General features: G+C 44.3%; 1 long non-coding RNA gene across 1 annotated transcript; it reads right to left on the bottom strand.

Annotated features, from left to right (window-relative positions):
- Nucleotides 1-9,550: 9,550 nt before the first annotated feature.
- Nucleotides 9,551-16,925, bottom strand: LOC123479451 (uncharacterized). Its single transcript, XR_006655066.2, has 3 exons — nucleotides 16,791-16,925; nucleotides 9,907-9,980; nucleotides 9,551-9,678 (listed from the first exon to the last, which is right to left on the bottom strand). It is a non-coding gene; the product is annotated as an uncharacterized lncRNA (long non-coding RNA).
- Nucleotides 16,926-18,439: the final 1,514 nt, after the last annotated feature.

The following is an 18,439-nucleotide window of genomic DNA, read 5'->3' as shown; positions in this document are numbered from 1 at the left end:
CGTCTCTTCTCCCTTCTGCCTTCGCTTCTCCTCCCCATCTTCTATCGGCCTTCTTTTTTCCCCTTCTCTCCCTTTCTTTCCTCTTTCTCCTCTTCCTCTCCCCCTTCCCTCTCTTCAAACCGGGATCTGGAGCTGCGCTCCTGTGCCCGTGCGTCGCGGCGCACGCGGAAGGCTGCAGGCAGCTGGCAGGAGGGGACAGCACCGGAGCTGCCGCAGCTCGGCCCAGCAGGAATCTCCACGTCTCCCTCCGCCCCGGCTTCTACGCGACCACAGGCACAAAATTCGCCCAGATTTTCCTGCAGACTGTTCCTCTGAAATCTGTAATGTTTTAAATAGCTAAAGAAATAAACCCTTTGGTTTCAACTAATCCTTGCATTTTCCATCTTTTCTATTTTCTGCTGCAGAGGCAACATAGCTCAGAGGGGGTCTGAGGGCGTAAGTCCCCGGGTGGGATGGGGGGAGAGATTCCGTATCTTGCAGTCTGGAGCCTCGAGCTGCCCGTCGTTGACAATTAAAGCTGAGCCTTGGTGTTTGCCTTCGTGAGTGGGAACCATAATACTTGCTTCACAACGTCGGCCTTCCGTAATCCACGCCTTTGCACAAGCGGTTCCTTGATGGGAGTGCCCTCCGCACCTCAGCCCCTCCCTCCTTCTGGGCCTGCAAAACTAGTTCAAGACCCATCTCAAATGTCCTCTCCTCTGTGAGACCTGTCCACACTCCCCAGGGCTGTGATTCCTACCTGTCTTAGTGGCCTCTGTACTGTCTTTTGTGTGTTTATTTCACCCAGCGGACAATGAACTCCTGGCGGGCCAATTCCTTGTGTGCTATTATTCCTCTTGTACCACCTGTACCAGCATTCAGCTGGCACAAAGTAGGTTGTCAGGACATCTGTCAGGGATGAATAAAGGCATGAAACCTGGAATAATTATTTAATTATAAAGACCCAAGCACAGGATGGGACTTCAAAGCTTAACCAGTTGTACTTAATTTGTCTTTCTCCTTAAATGAGTCTCTCCTCTCCTTCCTTGATATTTTTGCGGTTTTTAGCAACAGCCTCTAGCACTGTTCCCATTTTGCTCCCATCCCTCTCTTCACTCCCTCTCTCCTGCCCACAGACTGTGTAGGGCTTCTGTGGGAGGAAGCACACCCCAGCTGTCAATCACGACTTGGGGCTTTGGTCAGGAAGAGTCAGGGGTTTAGTTTCCAACATTAATGAAGTGGCTGGAACAGCAAACATCTGCCAAAGAGACTCAAACCTTTCCAGCTGCCGGAGACCCGTAAACACTTCCCAGACTCCCGTGCCTGTACCCAGGCCGTGTCTGTCCCTGTATCAGGGAGAGGTTCCTGCACAGACAGAAACAGTCCCGTTTGCACCCAGCTTAGGCAGGCAGGGAAGGCGATAAGTGATAAAAATTCACACTGTCCAGGAGGCTTCAGGAGGGCAGGCCCCCAGCCCCAATCTGGCACCTGATTCCTGGAGAGAGAGCCCAGCCGGAAAGAAGGGGGCAAGGACACCTTTGCAAAGTTAGGAGGCTCTGACTGACACTGGAAACCAAAGAATCCCCATTTCCCAGTTCGGGTCCCACCTAGCATCCCCACGCAACTAGGGCATGAAATGTAATAAAACAAAATGCTTTTTAAAACTCAGAGAGTGGCATTTAAATTGCACCCAGGATCTAACCCCAGAAGAACTCAGCCTGATTTTTAATTTAACTGTCCTATTATAACCTCGGGCTATTTGTCCTTGTAGATATTCAGAAGCAGCCAGGACATAGCTTAAATATACACTAATTCATTCCCAACCACCTTTTCTCCAAAATGGGGGAGGGAGGAACAAAAGCACTTCTCACATTCTAGTAAAGTGTACTTAATAACTTGTATTTCAGTCGCTAAGTTTTGAAATAGTTTCAGACATGTAAAAGCAAAATAGGGGAAGCCTTGTAAGTTAATATTCCCCCGGGCCCAGGGCCATGCCAAAACTGCTGTCTGCACAGCCCGGCACGGCAGCCTTGCATAACAAGAAGTTAAGGGAGTTGTACAAGGAGGCCAGCTTATTTTTAATGATGCTATTAATTTACAAAAACTGCTCTCCTGCATTTAGCATCTTTTTAAAGAAAGGGCACAAATGCAGTCCACTTGACAAATGGGCTTGGAAAGGCTTGAACAAGTCCTTCTCTCCTTTTTCACATCTTTCTGGAGGAAAGTTTAAACTGGAAAGAAAAAAAAGGTAATGGCTAGATACACAGGGCACCAAACATTTACATGAAGAGTGAAAATGCAGTAAGTCCTCCCAAGGTTTCCCAAATGTTTAAAGAGTGGTATACAGATTAACATTGTTTCTTTCGCTGATTATTTCCTTCTTCCTCGTGCTGCCCTAACATCAAACAGCCCTATTTCCACCACCAGTGTGCCTCAGTTATCCCAAAGATATAACCAGGAAAATGAAACTTAATCTCTTCTATCTTGGTCAGAATGTTGTGAAAAGAGATACAGGAGTTTGGAGCACCATTGGTTTTGACGTGTTTTCCACACGGTAACCCCTCAGCAATGAGAAAGCTGCTGGGAGACAGAAAAGCACGCACACAGGCAGTGCGGTGGGTGAGTGGGAAGAACGTGCGAGTCATTCAAACCTGGTTCTGTCCCCACTGACGAACTGCCCTCCCCTCCAGCCTTCCACCAGAGCATGCGGGTGACAGTGGCCGCCTCAGAGGGCTGCTGGAGGGTCCCGTGGATTGTGTGCACGGCACTAACTCGTGACACGCTAATCTCCCTCAGCCTTTACTTTGAGTTCACGGAGAAAAGCAATTTGCTGTCAAAAACCACCACGAAATAAAACTGCATTTAAAGAAACATCAGAGCCTCTACTGTTTCAGATGGGCTTGGGGTTAGCTTAACCCCAGGATCAACCAAGAAATAAAGGGCGGGAGGAGCAGGCATAGGAGTGGGGAGTGTCGTTAAGTAAAGGAAATGACCCTGGCCACCAAGAGTCCCTAAGTGCTCCTTCACATCTGGCACCTACAACCACAGACTCAGCACATCTGCAGACGTCAATCATTCGAACCGGCACTTCTCCGGAGACTGACTCATTTATAGTCGTAACATTTTTTTTTCTGGAAAAAAAAAAGCCACCATCCTGCACCCAGTGGGTGACAGACACCTCAGCCACATTATTTCATAAAATGTTTTTTATTCTCTCCTCCGCCTCAAGTAGGCCTCGGTCAGGTTTCGTGTGATTTTCTCTAGTCTTCCCTTGCACGGGGCCCGTCAGCAACCCAAGCGAGGTAGGATTTCAAAGAGAGCAAGCGGGAGGTGGGTCGGCCGTTCCGTCGCCCGACACCCAGGGCAGGAACGGCCCTGCGTCAGCCAGCACAGAGGAGGACCTGTGGAGCCGGTCTGCCTTCCGGACCACAAAGGCAAGGACAGCACTCACAGAAAGCTTTAATTGGCTAAAGAAATTTGCTGGGTGACTGATTGTTATTATGCTCCTCAGGACACTATTTCACCAAGAACCAGGGGTATAGTATGCCAATCAGAGAAGGCAAAGGTGTCTGCTCCCCAGGGTGTTGAGAGGAAGGTTGTGTAAACTCCTGGCCCCGGTGCTAGCCACCTAGTGAGGTCTCAGTGTAGTGAGTGTGTGTGTGTGTGTGTTTACTTGTGCTTGCGACCAGGGTCTATAAGCATTGGGGGGGGGGGTTTGTTCGTTCGTTTCTAGGAATGAAGAGAGGAGAAGGAATTGGAAATAGGAAAAGGGGAGAGATCTGAACATCTTTCCTACACAAATTCAAGAGAAACCCTTAATCTCAGAGGAGGAAAGAAGAAAGTGGAGCCGAGTGGCCTGTGTAGCCCAAATCCTCATCCTAGGTTAGCCGGCTGTCATGCATGGGAAGTCATGTGGACTGTTTCTTTTTCTAGGAAACAAACCACAATTTGAAATATTCCTTGTGAGGGTAGGCTTCTAGGAGAAAGCTGATCTCTGTAAGCTATTGATAATGCATATTTGTAATCACCAGTAGAGATTACAACACAGCAAGTGTTCTCAGAGCAAAACAGAGAATCAAAAACTAATAAGGAGAATTCTGGTAGTAAACATTCTTATATAAAATGCTCAACATTTTAAGAAAAATACCGATGTACCATTTTCTAGATAATCTGAGTGGAATGAAATTTTGCTCAAACTTTTTCCTCGGGGGGTTTTTAGGCACAGAAATACTTCTTTTCACCTTGAGAAGAGAGGCTCAAAGACCATTTTTATAGATCTCTAAAGCTGACGCTTTTCCTCACTTACTTTCACAAGTTATAGGGATGCTCAGATCTAAATAGGCTGCAAATTACCAAAGTAAATGAATGAGATGGTGCCAATCTCTACGCATTTCAATTACATGAGCCGCCTGCCCTTTTACATGGGATCTGAAGTCACCGCAGACAGAGAATCCGCAGTTCTATTGCCAGTCCACATTCTGATACGTTTACTTAAGTCAATTATTGAGTCTATTAGATTATGTCTACATAAGCTGCCAAAACATCTGGTCATTTCAATCAGTTCAATAAACAATTCTGCCAAGTCAGGGCGGGGAATGAGTCCACTTAGTCATTCCTACAGGCAGGGCGATGGGCTGTTTTCTCAGGGTAGACAGTGGGTGTAGCTTGAAAGGTTTTCATTTTCTCCTCCGAGCAGAGCACAGTCCATAGTTCCTGGAGGTGGCTGTGATTTTTATCAGTGAATGTCTGGAAGGTGTCCCGACAGAGCTTCTGTACAAATTGTCAAGGATGCGAATACCACTTAGCCAGGTGTCTGGGACAATTACGCATTCATTTGAATTTTGTGTTCTCAGATTTGGGGCTAAGCCAGGAGCCGGCCGGGCTGGTGTTTGCTAAACGTTGAAACATAAAAGTAGCAGTGCTACCAATCACAGAATAGTGTTTATTGCCCTCTGATTTATTGGTGCTCCTGTGCCCATGGTTTGAATAATTTGAAGTACCAAATATCAGTAAATACAGCTTGCATCTGAACTGCTGTTGCACAAAAGGCTTCTCTACAAAATCAGAATAATACAATCATTCAATCCCTTCACTTCTTTAGTCTCTCACATAAATATCATCTATGGCTATTTGGAATTTCAAGTAATTATGTTGATGGGTTGCGTAGAGACAGCTCCAAAGAGAAACAAATGCTCGGAGAAGGGGAGGGAGCGTTGCAGGATCCAAGCCCAACATTCTGCTCATATTACCTCATTTTCCTTTTGCATTAACGTTCTCACTCAGGGACTAAAACCCCTCTGATCTGAAATGTGCTGCAGAATGATTTGGCTTAGCCCCGGCCAAGTGGCTCAGTTGTTTGGAGTATCGTCCGGTGCACCAAAAGGTTGCAGGTGGGATTGCCAGTCAGGGCACATACCTAGGTTGCAGGTTCAATCCCCAGTCAGGGCGCGTATGGGAGACATCCAATCCATGTCTGACTCTCTCTCTCTCTAAAATCAATAGTAAAAAATATCCTCGGGTGAGGATTAAAAAATAAGATTTGGTTTAGAAATTGGCATTAGAATGCAGCTCTCACTTGAATAGATGCACTCACTGGAAGAAGAAAATATTTTCATCTTCATCTGGGGGTAACATTCAGTACAGAGAACCTGCCCGTGTCTCATTTTATATGGCATTGTTCTCTGTGCATAGATTTGAAGTCTTTTTAAACCATAGACAATTAGAAATAATTGTTGTCATAACTGAATAATGTAAACTTGATATTAACTCTGAGATGACTCACCTCCCACTGAATATTCCAGAGTACACAATCTCTTAAATTCATGTCTGCTATCACTTGTTAAATGTCTACAGCTTAATTGTTGAGTTAATTGTTAATTAGTTTTTTAAAATTTTTCTGGCTCCTTTAGGAGGGAAAGTAGCTCTTTACCTCAAGGGTGAAGAAAGTAAAAGAAATTCAGATTTCTAGGTAGGAGGAAGATAATTTTTGAGAAGGAGAAAAGGATTTTATTTCGAACTTCAGTATAAGGAGAATCTGACTTGAGGAAAAACCGTAAGTTACAGCTAATAGCTCAAACAGGTTTAAGGGTAAAATCTGGGGCCCGGCGAAGGAATGACATTTACATGGTCAAGGGGGAGAAATTTCATTTTGACGATTTTGGTGTTGACACTGGAAGTTGGGAGGATCAAGACTTTTTGGAGATTAAGCAGAAGGGCTCTGGACTAAGAATAGGATAAACTAGCGATATCAAATCGCAGGGGGAGGCAGGGGGAGGGTAGAGCGTAGGTGACCTCTTGTGGAAAGAACTAGAATTTGTTTTCCATCTGTAAGGACTAATTATGCAAGGTTTCTGCCTTCATGTATCCAGTATAACTTTAGAAAAGCAGATCTTACAGCCCCGAAGACAACGGCGTGGAGAACAGAAAGGAAGCAGGGCAGGAGGGAAGGGGTTGAAGAGATGAGAGAGGGCGACAGCGAACAGAATATGCAGACAGGTTTCTGAGAACCTCGAAATGGTGAAGAAGCTTAAAGACAAGTGCACAAGCTCAAATTCAACCTGAGAACACACACACGCGTGGTGAATAGCCTACAAGTAGGTTACTGTCCTGCTGATGAACTGCAGAGTGATTTACAAGGCGATATTGTAGAATACAAAGACCCACCCCACAAAGCCGAAATCAGCCCCCCGCCAGCTGTGGTCATGGAAGGTGGTATGACGTTTCTAGAGGGCAGCACAGCATTATGTCTCAAATTCACAAGCAACCCAGCCATCCCAGCCGCGGAATTTAGACAGAGGCTGCAGCCCTCGAACGTGCTGTGCATCTGACCGTCTCCTAGGAGAGCTTCTTTAAATCTCCCAGTCCCTCGGCCTCTCCCCCCAGAGTATCTTAGGCGTGAGAGTTGACATTTTTCAACAAGCGGCCCTCTTGATTTGACTACTTTTTAACAAACAGGGTGCTAAAAAGATAACAATAAAAGGGGGGGAAGCTATAAGCAGAAGGAAGTATGTTACTTCTAAGATACCTTATAATGGCAGAAGACTGGAAAATCTGTTATTTCACCTCTCGGCACCTGGGTTCATTTATCTTTACAATACATATACGTACTCAACACCCTAATTGTGAGATTAAATGAGAATTGGCATGAGTGGTTTAGACAACGGCTGACAGATGGTCGAAGATCAATGACTCTTAGCTATTATTACGAAAATGCTGAGTGGGGGAAAAAGCAAATTTAAATAATAGAGTGTATACCAGAATGCAATTTGATTTGGAAACATTGTTCACATGCAGGTGTCTACGTGCATGCAGCGATGTCCAAAAGCGCGCTCAGATGTTAACAGCGACGATTTCTGGATAGTGGGGCTTTGAGAGACATATTTTCCTTTCTATAGTTTTGAGTATTCTTTGAACTGTTTTACAATTAACATGTATCATAGTCCCCCAAAATACTGTTTTTAAGTCCAAAATATAAAGGGTATTTCAATAATATCTTACATTTGCATAACACTTGAGAACACTTTGCAGAAAATTTCCAAATACCTTGCCTCATGCAAGGCTCACACAATAATGTTATGAATGAATAAAGGGCGTCTTACCATATACATATCCCTATACATTATATGTCATATATAATATATATTCCATATATATATGGAGTCCAATATATATATACTGGGATTCCAGTTTTACAAATGTCTACTTTTTACTTATCCTCCCATTTAAAACAAGGCTAAACCCTTGATAAAAGTGAAGCAAACTGAATAGTAATAAGGCTGATATGAAAATATATGAAAGTCAGGGGGTAGCAAAGATAGATCTCTGATAGAAACTGTCTCCTGCAGCTTTGGTTACTAGGCAATCCTCTAAAAATAGCCAGTCCCAATCACCTGTTAAAAGTTAACAAACTTCATGAGCAAGGAATATGAGTTGATAATCATGTACAATGAGGACTGACAACAGGGTTTATCTGGGTTCTCACAAGTTTTTCACCTTCTAGTATTCCAGCCCAGGCGTCCAACGTGGCTTTAGGACCCAGCAGGTGTGGCGTTTGACCAAGGCTGGAATCAGGAGAGGATTCTGAGGGCGCAGGGATGTCTCCAAGTTGAGAGTGTGGCCGTCACTGCCCTCTAGCGGATGAAAGGGCGGTCCATTGTCTGTGCTGTGGAATCACTACTCCCTCTAGTGGCAGAACAACATTCCATCATGGAAAAGAGAGTCCAGCGAGGTGCTGCGCCCGCGCTCCTTCCAGTCTGCTGGTCTCACAACGTTATCCGGGCTCTGACAAGCTCTTGTGGTCTTCGGTAGTTATCATTGGGCAGGTCGTTAACACAGACCTTTAGGTAATTCTACCAGCAGCAAACACGGTCGCCTCTTGGGGGTTCCGTAACCTCAGTTCTGTGCCACAAGAGTCACTAGTTGCTACTCTTTCCTAAAATAGCAAAGCAGATTAGGGACATTCTTTAGATTTCACAAGGAAGGCTCTTTGCTGGTCCTAAACTCTAGTTTTAGTCCTAATATCCTCACTATCACGGATTTAAATTCTCCATCTAAAGTAATTTAACAACTTAATTCTCCTTCTATTGAATAAAGTAGAGATTTTTCAACCGGTGTGCAGCAAAAAAAAAATTTTTAATCCTTATCAAAGGATATGTTTATTGATTTTAAAAGGAGAGAGAGCGCGAGAGGGAGAGAGAGAGAGAGATCGATTGCCTCCTGTACGTGCCCTGACAGGGGATCAAACCCACAACCTAGGTATGTGCCCTGACCAGGAATTGAAACCAACTTTTTAGTGTAAAAGATGTTCCAACCAACTGAGCCACCTGGCCAGGGCACAAGAAAATTTTAAAACATGCAGTACCTATTTAGTCAGAGGCACTGACCTCTTTTCCCTTAAATTGTCAAATACAGAAATGACAAAAGCCAACACAACAATAGCTGTCCAGTATGAATAAATCAAAATTACATCTACTTTTTTTGTCAGATTGCAAACAATACAATAGATTTTTTGGTGTGCCACAGAATTTTAGTACTTAGTTTATGCGAGCCATGAGATGAAGAAGGTTGAAAATCGCTGGAATAAGGGCATTTAACAAGGGAGGATATGAAAGCAGCGCATAATACAAGTAGAAAGTCTATACCGCACAGTCACAAGCCCCGGGGCGGGGGCCGCATTCCACAGCCGAAGAGAATGCAGCTGTAGGGCAACCCAGGCTCGGGGTCTCAGCCGCAAGCAAAAGGCCTGCTCTCCCAAGTCAGTTTGTCCCAGAGATCTAATGGGTGTGTGGTGCTAGATATCTCATCTGTTCAGCAACACGCACGTACATTTACATGTTGATTACGTATCTTTGTCTACTTTGGAGCACATGTTAATACATCCAGTTTTTGTGAACTGGGTGCACTTACGGCACTCTGAATTTGTAAGGGATACCTGGTCTCCTTTAACTGAGGTTAAAGTTGAGGGTCTGGAAACAGAGGGTTGGGGGTCTAAAAAAGGAAAATGTAAGGGGGGAAATGTTGGTAACAGGATGAACAGAAAAGAAGTGAAATAGCAAGAACTCATTTTTTCCTACCAGGAGAGAAAGCCCAAACACCGCAAACTGCACGTTGAAAACTGCCGCAACTGAGCTGTTGTCCCACACAAAGCCTGGTTCCTCGTTCTCTCTCTTCTTGCAGTGGATCGACCAGAGCTCGCCAGGCCTGCCAGGTATGAAAAACAAGTTTGTACATGACTCCAGCCCCCCTCCCCCCGCCCACAGCGAAATGTCCAAAACAAAACTCCAGTTCCTGTGACTTGCTCCAACTACCACAAAACTATGGACAATGATTAAGAAGCCGGCAGAGGTACTACGTTCCTAATGACTGTTTATCCCATCCGATTCCTGGGTGTGGGGAGAGGATAGCGTTATAGTTCTGGGCATTTCTTACCACGTCCTCGAGTGGCACCATTTTCTCCTAAGCATTGCACTGCATTGCTTTCGTTGTGGTCATGCATCGCAATTCTGTGGTGTAGAAATATATATAAACAAATTGAACATAGAGATAACTTACACTACAAATATTTATTGAGCATCCACTTTGCCCAGGGACTGTGCTGGTCCCAAGAAATACACCGATGCACAATACACACTCCCTGTCCTCAGGGTAATAGACCCGCAGTGGGGACAGACAAGTCAGCAGGCAGCTATGCCCGAGATTCTGTACTGAGAACAGGGGCAGCACAAAAGAGGGGCACCTAACTCAGTCTTAACAAGGATGAGGAAGAGTTTCAGAAGTTACTGTTATATAAGCTAAGACCTTAAGGCATGGTACGAGTTAGCAAGTGGTAAAGGAACAGGAAGAGCATCTAAGGCAGGTGGGAAAAACACCCCAGGCCTGGAGCCAAGTGAGACTGCGTTCTGTTCTGGGACCTGCAGTTGTTCTGGGTGGCTGAAGCACGGGTTTGGGGAGGAGAGCATCAGGGGAGAGTCAAAGGAAAAGTTGGGCCAATCAGAAAGCATTTTTACAGCTGCGTTATTGAGTTACATTTTATTCTGAACAACGAGAGGCACTGAAAGATTTAAAGCAGGTGAGTGACATAACAGATCTGTGCTCGTGGAAGCTGGGGCCACGTGTTTGTAGAGTACAGGCTAGAGGAGAGCAGGAACAAACACAGGAAACAAGTTGAGATGTCACTGTATTAACCAAGTGAGAGGTAGTGGTCTTCTGAACTAATGGAGATTTTTTTTTTTTTAAAGGAGAGATTGAAGTGCTTCTAAGAAAACCGAATCCATGAGGGGGCAGTGACTCGGCAATATGGAAACACTTCTGTCTCGGGGGGCAGTGCAGGAATCGCAAAGAATGGCATTTCACAGACAAGCTAAATTGGCCTTCAGGAGCAAGCCTGCTGGCTTTGGGTTCAGGATGGCAGAGTGGAAAGATTCTGAGCTCACCTCCTGTCCTTAGCACCAAAACTACAACTACGAACAGAACAGCTACCTCTTAGAACAACCTGACGACTAGCAGAACAGTTTCTACAACTACGGATATGAAGAAAAGCCACACTGAGACAGGTGGGAGGGCAGAGACTCAGCCTAGTCAGGACCCACCCTACTCCCCACTCCCCACGTGGTGACCCACAGGTGGAAGGGACATCACAATGGCAAGGTCCTCCCTTGAAGAGGGAGGGGTCTGTACCAGGAAGAGGAGCTCCTGTAACAACTGGCTTGGAAACCCAGCGGGCTGCAGGAACCCGAGCCTGCACTCTTTCTGAGTGCCCTCACAGAAGCCGCAGTTCAAAAAGCACCTGGGTCACAAGTGCTGCTGATGCACTGACTAATTTTAGGCTGTGTGCTGGAGGGACAGGGATCTGTTGGAACTTCCTCCAGAATCAGAAATGGTTGTGGGTGTCATTTTCTTACCCTTTCTTTACTCTTCCACCTCACTGGTCTGACACAGGGGCCACTTGTGACATTCTGCATTAACCTTGCTAACCCTGTTCACCCCACCCTGGCATTTCCCTGAATACCCACCCAGGCTGGAGCCCCTCCAAAGTGGCTTTTGTCCTGCCAAACCTGGGGGGTGACCTCAGTGGACACCAGCACACAGCAGTGTGTCTGCAACAGTGGACACGGGGCCTCACAGCCTGCCACACCAAAGACCTGCCCTGCACACCAGCACACCCGGAACAGTTGTGGCCACGCCTCACAGCCAGCCAGGCCAGGGACCAGCCTCGCCCGCCAGCATGTCCGTGGCAGCTGTGGCCCAATCAGAACAGGAGGGCACACTGGTCCACTCAGGGAACCCCTCTGGAGCACCTGGCTCTGGTGACAAATGAGATTCTACCACTGGGCCCCATGGACACCTTATCAATGAAGTCACTTTTTCAAGACCAGGTAATACAGCTGACTTACCTAATACACAGAAACAAAGAGGCAAAAATTAGGAGACAAAAAAGTATGTTCCAAACAAACAAAAAACCTTAGAAAAAGAAACAAAATGGAGATAAGCTGTCACCTAGACAAAGAGTTCAAAGTAATAGTCACGAAAATGCTCGTCCAACTTTTCAGGCAAGTGGATAAACTCAGTGAGAACTTCAACAAGGAGATAACAATTGTGCAAAGGAACCTATCAGAACTAAAGAATATAACAACTGAAATGAAAGTTAATATACTAAAGGGAATCAGCAACAAATCAGATGCAGAGGAATGAATCCGTAATCTGAAAGATGGGAGAGGGGAAATTACCCAATTGAAAGATCACAAAGAAAAAAGAATGAGGGTAGTTTTAGAGACCTTTGGGACAACATGAAGCATAGCAACATCTGCACCACAGTGGTCCTAGAAGGGGAAGAGACAGAGACAGAAAGCCTATATGAAGAAATAATGGTGAAAACTTCCCTAACCTGGTCAGGGAAACAGACATCCAAGTCTGGGAGGCACACAGAGCTCCAAATAAGAGGAACGCAAAGAGAGCCACATCAAGACTCGTGATAATTAAAATGTTAAAAGTTAAGTATGAAGAGAGAATCTTAAAAGCAACAAGAGAAAACCACCTAGTTACATGCAAGACCATGCCTGCAAGACTCTCAGCTGATTTTTCAATAGAAACATTGCAGGCCAGAAGGGAGTGGCACAGTGTATTTCACATGGTGAAAGGCAGAAACCTACAACCAAGAATACTCTTCCCAGCAAGGTTATTATTCGGAATTGGAGAGATCAAGATTTTCTCAGACAAGCAAAAGCTAAAGGAGTTGATCACCACTAAACCAGCATGGCAAGAAATGTTAAAGGGAATTCTTTAAGTGTAAAAGAAAAAGTCAAAACTAGACATAAGAAAATATATGAAAGAGAAAGAACTCGTTAGGAAAGGCCAACATATAGTAAAGGTAGTAGACCAATCACTTAGAAAGCTAGTGTGCAAACAACTAAAATGGCAGTAAGTACACACCTGTCAATAATTGCTTTAAATATAAATGGACTAAGTGCTCCATTTCAAAAACCAAAGGGTGGCTGAACAGATAAGAAAACAAGACCCTTGAGATACATTTGTTAGGTAACACCTCTCCACCAGTGGACACCGCTGAGTGGGCATCTTTGAAGTCCCCCATCCCTCAGTCGTGTGTCTAAGTCAGAGTCCCAAAGAGGGGGAGCAGTTCGGGGGCCCTTCGTCAGAGGTTTGAGCTTTGAAACAATCAGTGAATGTCTGAGAGGCCATTCTGAACAATGGGCGATGCTCACAGACTCTTTGCTGATGAGAGATCCAAACACCGAGCACTCCAGAGATGCTGGGTTTGCCACCTACGTCACTGTGGGGGACGTGGACACAGCCACGCATACAAGGCCACGTAGGTGGATGGAAGAGTTGTGGAATCAGAAAAGGCTGTCTCAAGAAATGATTCTCGAAGACCTGGTGCCACTTACCTGTGAAAAAGATTGTCGGTGGTATTAAGAAGACACTGAAGAGCATCGCCTGAGAGGTCATTTTGAACAGTATGGGAAAATTGAAGTGATTAAAATCACGGCTGACCGAGGCAGTGGCAAAGAGAGAGGCTTTCATTCTGTGACCTCTGATGACCGTGACCCTGTTGACAAGATTGTCACTCAAAAACACCGCACTGTGAACGGCCACAACTGTGACATAAGGAAAGCCCTATCTAAGGAAGAGATGGCTAATGCTTCATCCAGCTAGAGGTCAAAATGGTTCTGGAATCTTCGGAGGTGGTCATGGAGGTGGTTTTGGTGGGAATGACAACTTTGGCCATGGAGGAAGTTTCAGCGGCCGAGGTGGCTTTGGTGGCAGCCATGGGGGTGGTGGATATGGTGGCAGTCGGATGGCTAGAATGGACTTGGTAATGATGGAAGCAGCTTTGGAGGTGGCGGAAGCTACAGTGATTTTGGCAATGAGAACAATCAATCTTCAAATTTTGGACCCATGAAAGGAGGAGACTTTGGAGGCAGAAGCTCTGGCCCCTATGGTGATGGAGGCCAACACTTCGCCAAACCGTGAAACCCGGGTGGCTGTGGCAGTTCCAGCAGGGGCAGCAGCTATGGCAGTGGCAGAGGGTTTTAACTGCTGCCAGGAAACAAAGCTTAGCAGGAGAGGAGAGCCAGAGAAGTGACAGGGAAGCTACAGGTGCCCACAGATCTGTGAACTCAGCCAAGCACAGCGGTGGCCGGCCTCGCTGCCACAAAGAAGACACATTGCAGACAATACTCATGTGAGTGGGCAGAAAAACCCGAAGACTGTACTTGTGACTGATCGTGTGACAGGTTGTTGTAGTTTCTGTTCTGTGGAAAGTGAGAGCGTTCCAATGAAGAGTTTTCATTAGACATTTTGCATCCAGGCTGTTGACTGCTAAATGTAACAGTCTGATCATGATGCTGCATAAATGCATCTTTAGAATTAAAAAGAAACGAAGAAAACAAGACCCGTACATCTGCTGTCTACGTGAGACTCACTTCAGATCGAAAGACACAGACTGGAAGTCAAGAGCTGGAAAAGATGTTTTATGAGAATGGAAACAAAAAAATAAAAGTAGGGAAAGCAAACTGATACCGGACAAAATAGACTTTAAAGCAAAGGCGGTAACCAGAGACAATCAGGATCCAGCAATTCCACTTCTGGGCACTTGTCCAAGGAAAACAAAACACTAATTCACAGAGATACGTGCACCCTGGTGTTCACTGTGGCGTTATTTACAATAGCTGTGATATGGAAGCAACCCAGGTGCCCATCAGTGGATGAGTGAATGAAGAAGTAGTTACACACACATGCACACCCCCCCACATGCACACCCCCACACACGCAGGGAACTATTGCTCAGCAAGAAAAAGCATAACATCTTCCATTTGCGACAACATGGATAGACCTAGAGGGTATTATGCTAAGTGAAATAGGTCAGAGAAAGACAAATATTGTATCATTTCACTTATATGTGGAACCTGAAAAACTAAACTAACGAACAAACAAAAAAAATAGATACAAAAAAACCCCTGATAATTGGTAGAGAGTTGGGCAGTGAGGGGATAGGCAGAAAGGTGAAGGGGATTAAGAGGTACACACTTATCACGTGAATAAGTCACAGGGATATAAGTTACAGCCTAGGAAATACACAGTATCGCAATAACTTCCTGTGGTGATAGATGGTTACTAGACTTATCAGGGTGATCACTTTGTAAGCTATTTAAGTGTCAAATCACTATGTTGTACACCTGAAATATAATAGTTGTATGTCAACTATACTTTGATTAAAAAGAGATTTACATTCCAGAATGAAAAAAAAGAAAATAGAATCCATGAAATTCGGATCATTTTCATGTGACCCATTTAATATCCAGAATAAAAAGAACTCCTACAATGACAAAAATACAAGTGACCCAATTAAAAATTAACAAAGAACTTGGATAGATATTTGTCCACAGAAGTTATACAAATGGCTAATATGTGCATGAAAAGATGCCCAAAACCTATAGCCACGAGGGAAATGCAAACCAAAACCGTGATGGCAAACCACTTTGTTACTACAATGGCTACAATCAAAGAAAAACATGGGAAATCATAGGTGTTGCGAATGTAAAATGGTACAGTGCTGGGAAAACAGTTCTTTGAAGAGCTAACATAGAGTTACCTTATGGCCCAGCAGTACAGCTCCCGGGAATACACCCAGAGTAATCTAACGTGGGGGTCAAAGCAGATGTTTGTGTGAAAACGTTCGCTGCAGCATCAAATACGATGGCCAAATGGTGGAAGCAGCTCAAATGTCTGCCCATCAAAAGAAAGTTGGGTAAATAAAATGTGGTATATACATATAGTTCAAATGTTATTCAGCCATAAATTTGAATGAAGTTATACACTGAAACATGGATGAACCTTGAAAATATGAGTAAAATAAGCCAGACACACAAGGCCAAATATTGTGTGATTCTACTTATATGGAATGCCTAGAACAGGTAAACTCGTACAGAAAGAAAGCAGAGTCAAGGTTACCAGAGGCTGGGGCAGGGAAGAATGGGAAGTTACTGTTTAATGACGGCAGAGTTTCTATTTGGGGTGATGAAAACCTTGGAAATAGATCGTGGTAATGGTTGCTCAGCATTATGAATGTAGGAACAGCAATGAGTTGTGTAAGCACAATGGTTTGAATGGCAAATGTATTACTACACGTGCTTATCACAATTTAAATACAGGTATATTATAATATGTATGTATACATAAAATGATGCCATCTACAAAGAGTGACAGTTTTTCTTCTTCCTCTCCAATTTGGGTGCATTTTCTTTTTTCTCACCTAATTGCTCAGGCCAGCATTGCTATTATTTTGTTGGGAAAAAGTGGCAAAATTGAGCCACCTTTGAGCATCATGCTAGCTGTGGGCCTGTCACACAGGACCTCTCTTTTGGTGAGGTATGTTCTCTCTATACCCATTTTCGATATTGAATTTTGTGAAATGTTTTTTCTACATTCTCTTATCATACGATCCTTATCTCTCATTTTGCTAATTTAGTGCATCACACTGACTGATCTGTGGGTGTCGAACTATACTCTCCTGGAATAAATCCCCTTGATCATGGCATATGATCATTTTAGTGTATTGTCAAATTAGGTTTGCTAATGTTTTATTGAGTGTTTTTGCATTTATGTTCAACAAAAGCATTGGCCTGATATTCTTTTCGTGTGGCATCCTTGTCTGGATTTGGCGTCGGTGACTCTGGCTTCACAACATGAGTTTGGAAGCTTTTCCTCCTCTTCTAATTGTGTAGAATTTGAGGAAGATTAACTCTTGGTATTAACTCTTGGTATTAACTCTTCCGCAGACATTTGTTTGCACTCACCAGCAAAGACCTCTGGTCTGGGCTTCTTGTGTGTTGAGAGGTAGTCTCCTCACTGGTTATTGGTCTGTTCGGACTTTTTATTTCATCATGATTCTGCCTTTGCAAGTTGTATGTTTCTAGACATTTACTCATTTCTTCTATGTTGCCCAGCTTGTTGACATATAATTGTTCATCGCAGTCTGTTACGGTCCTTTGTGTTTCTGTGCTATCAGTTGTAATGTCAGTTTTATCTTTTCGAAGAACCAGCCCTCAGTGTCAGGGACCTCTGTTGTCTTTGTGGTCCCTATTTCTTCTATTTCTGCTCTAATCTTTGGTGTTTTCTTCCTCGTACGGACTCTGGGCTCTGTTTTCTCTGTGTCCAGTTCCTTGAGGTGTAAAGTTAGACTGTGTACTTGAGACTTTTCTTGTTTATTGAGGTAGGCAGTTGTTTCTACAAACTTCCCTCTTAGAACCACTTTTGCTGCGGCACACAAATACATTGGCATAAAGATGAATATATTAATATTATGGAGTAAAACATTTTCCCCCACCTAGAAGTTCATTTCTTCTTCTGATTTTAAAAGAAAGTATTTTCATGAGTCTCATTAAAAAACAGAGGCCAGCCTTGAAAATTCCCTGAGCAGACAAAACCAGTTTAGTCACACAAGCAAAGCTTAACTTAGCTAATTTTGCAAGGCTGACTTGACCTGGGTCATTGCTTGCTTATGCCTCTGAAAATCATCAGCAAAACTTAAACTACTTCCAAGGTTGCCATGAGGTAAGCACTTACCAATTCCCTACCATTTAGGAAAATTATAATCCTTAACCAATCACTGCTTTAAGGATAAACAGTCACTGCTTTCTCACTAGATAAGCTACTTTATAACAACATACCCCAGAGCCTCACACCATGTTCCCGGTGTGAGGGCTCTGGTTTGCAAATTGTCTTTTTTGGTGCGTGCGGCAAGCTTTTGCTAATTACGACTTCGGTGATTCATGGGGTGTACTTCTGTTATTTCTGAGCTTTCGACAGTCCCTAAAACTCCTGCAGACTCTTGGCATTGGCCTTCTGTACCTAGTGGATTACGCTGACCCTGGTCCTTCTACCTTCATATCCCTACTTCCTAGCATGAGCTCAAACAACATGCAATAAACTTTTGTCGAATGAGGTTGATATTCTAGACCAGCCTACTCCAAAAAGATCTTTGAGAACGAAGTGCAGGAGTAGTTTCAGAAGCAATTTCTAAGCTGTGAGTTCTCTCCCAATAAAAAGGATTTGGGGGAGGGAGAGCGATGTTAATTTGGTGAATGCAAGTCAAGATTTTATCCAGAGGAGGGGAAATACCAGGCTGCTGGCATAGCAGGAGAAACTCGGAGACAATTTTTGCCCCTTGTAATATTTTGCAAAGACTTGGACCTGAGTGGTTCTCTCCCCTGGGTTTGGACAGCTGTCGAGAAAATCCGCAGGAAACGAGAAGAAACATGTGTTAAGACACAGGCAACATCAGACTGTGAAGGAGGGCCCACAGGCCTCTCACCGCCAGAGGGCAGCATGGCCATGGGGAGCTGACGAGGAACCACTGCTCTGAGTCCACAACAGGGGCACTGTTTGTTTGGATTATTGCTGATAATTGTTCCTCTCATTGTCTAATGAGAATGTTTTTTTATCA

Source organism: Desmodus rotundus, chromosome 7 (genome assembly GCF_022682495.2).
Source record: "Desmodus rotundus isolate HL8 chromosome 7, HLdesRot8A.1, whole genome shotgun sequence".
NCBI classification, from domain to species: Eukaryota; Metazoa; Chordata; class Mammalia; order Chiroptera; family Phyllostomidae; genus Desmodus; species Desmodus rotundus.
This window is presented reverse-complemented; position numbering and strand designations above follow the sequence as displayed.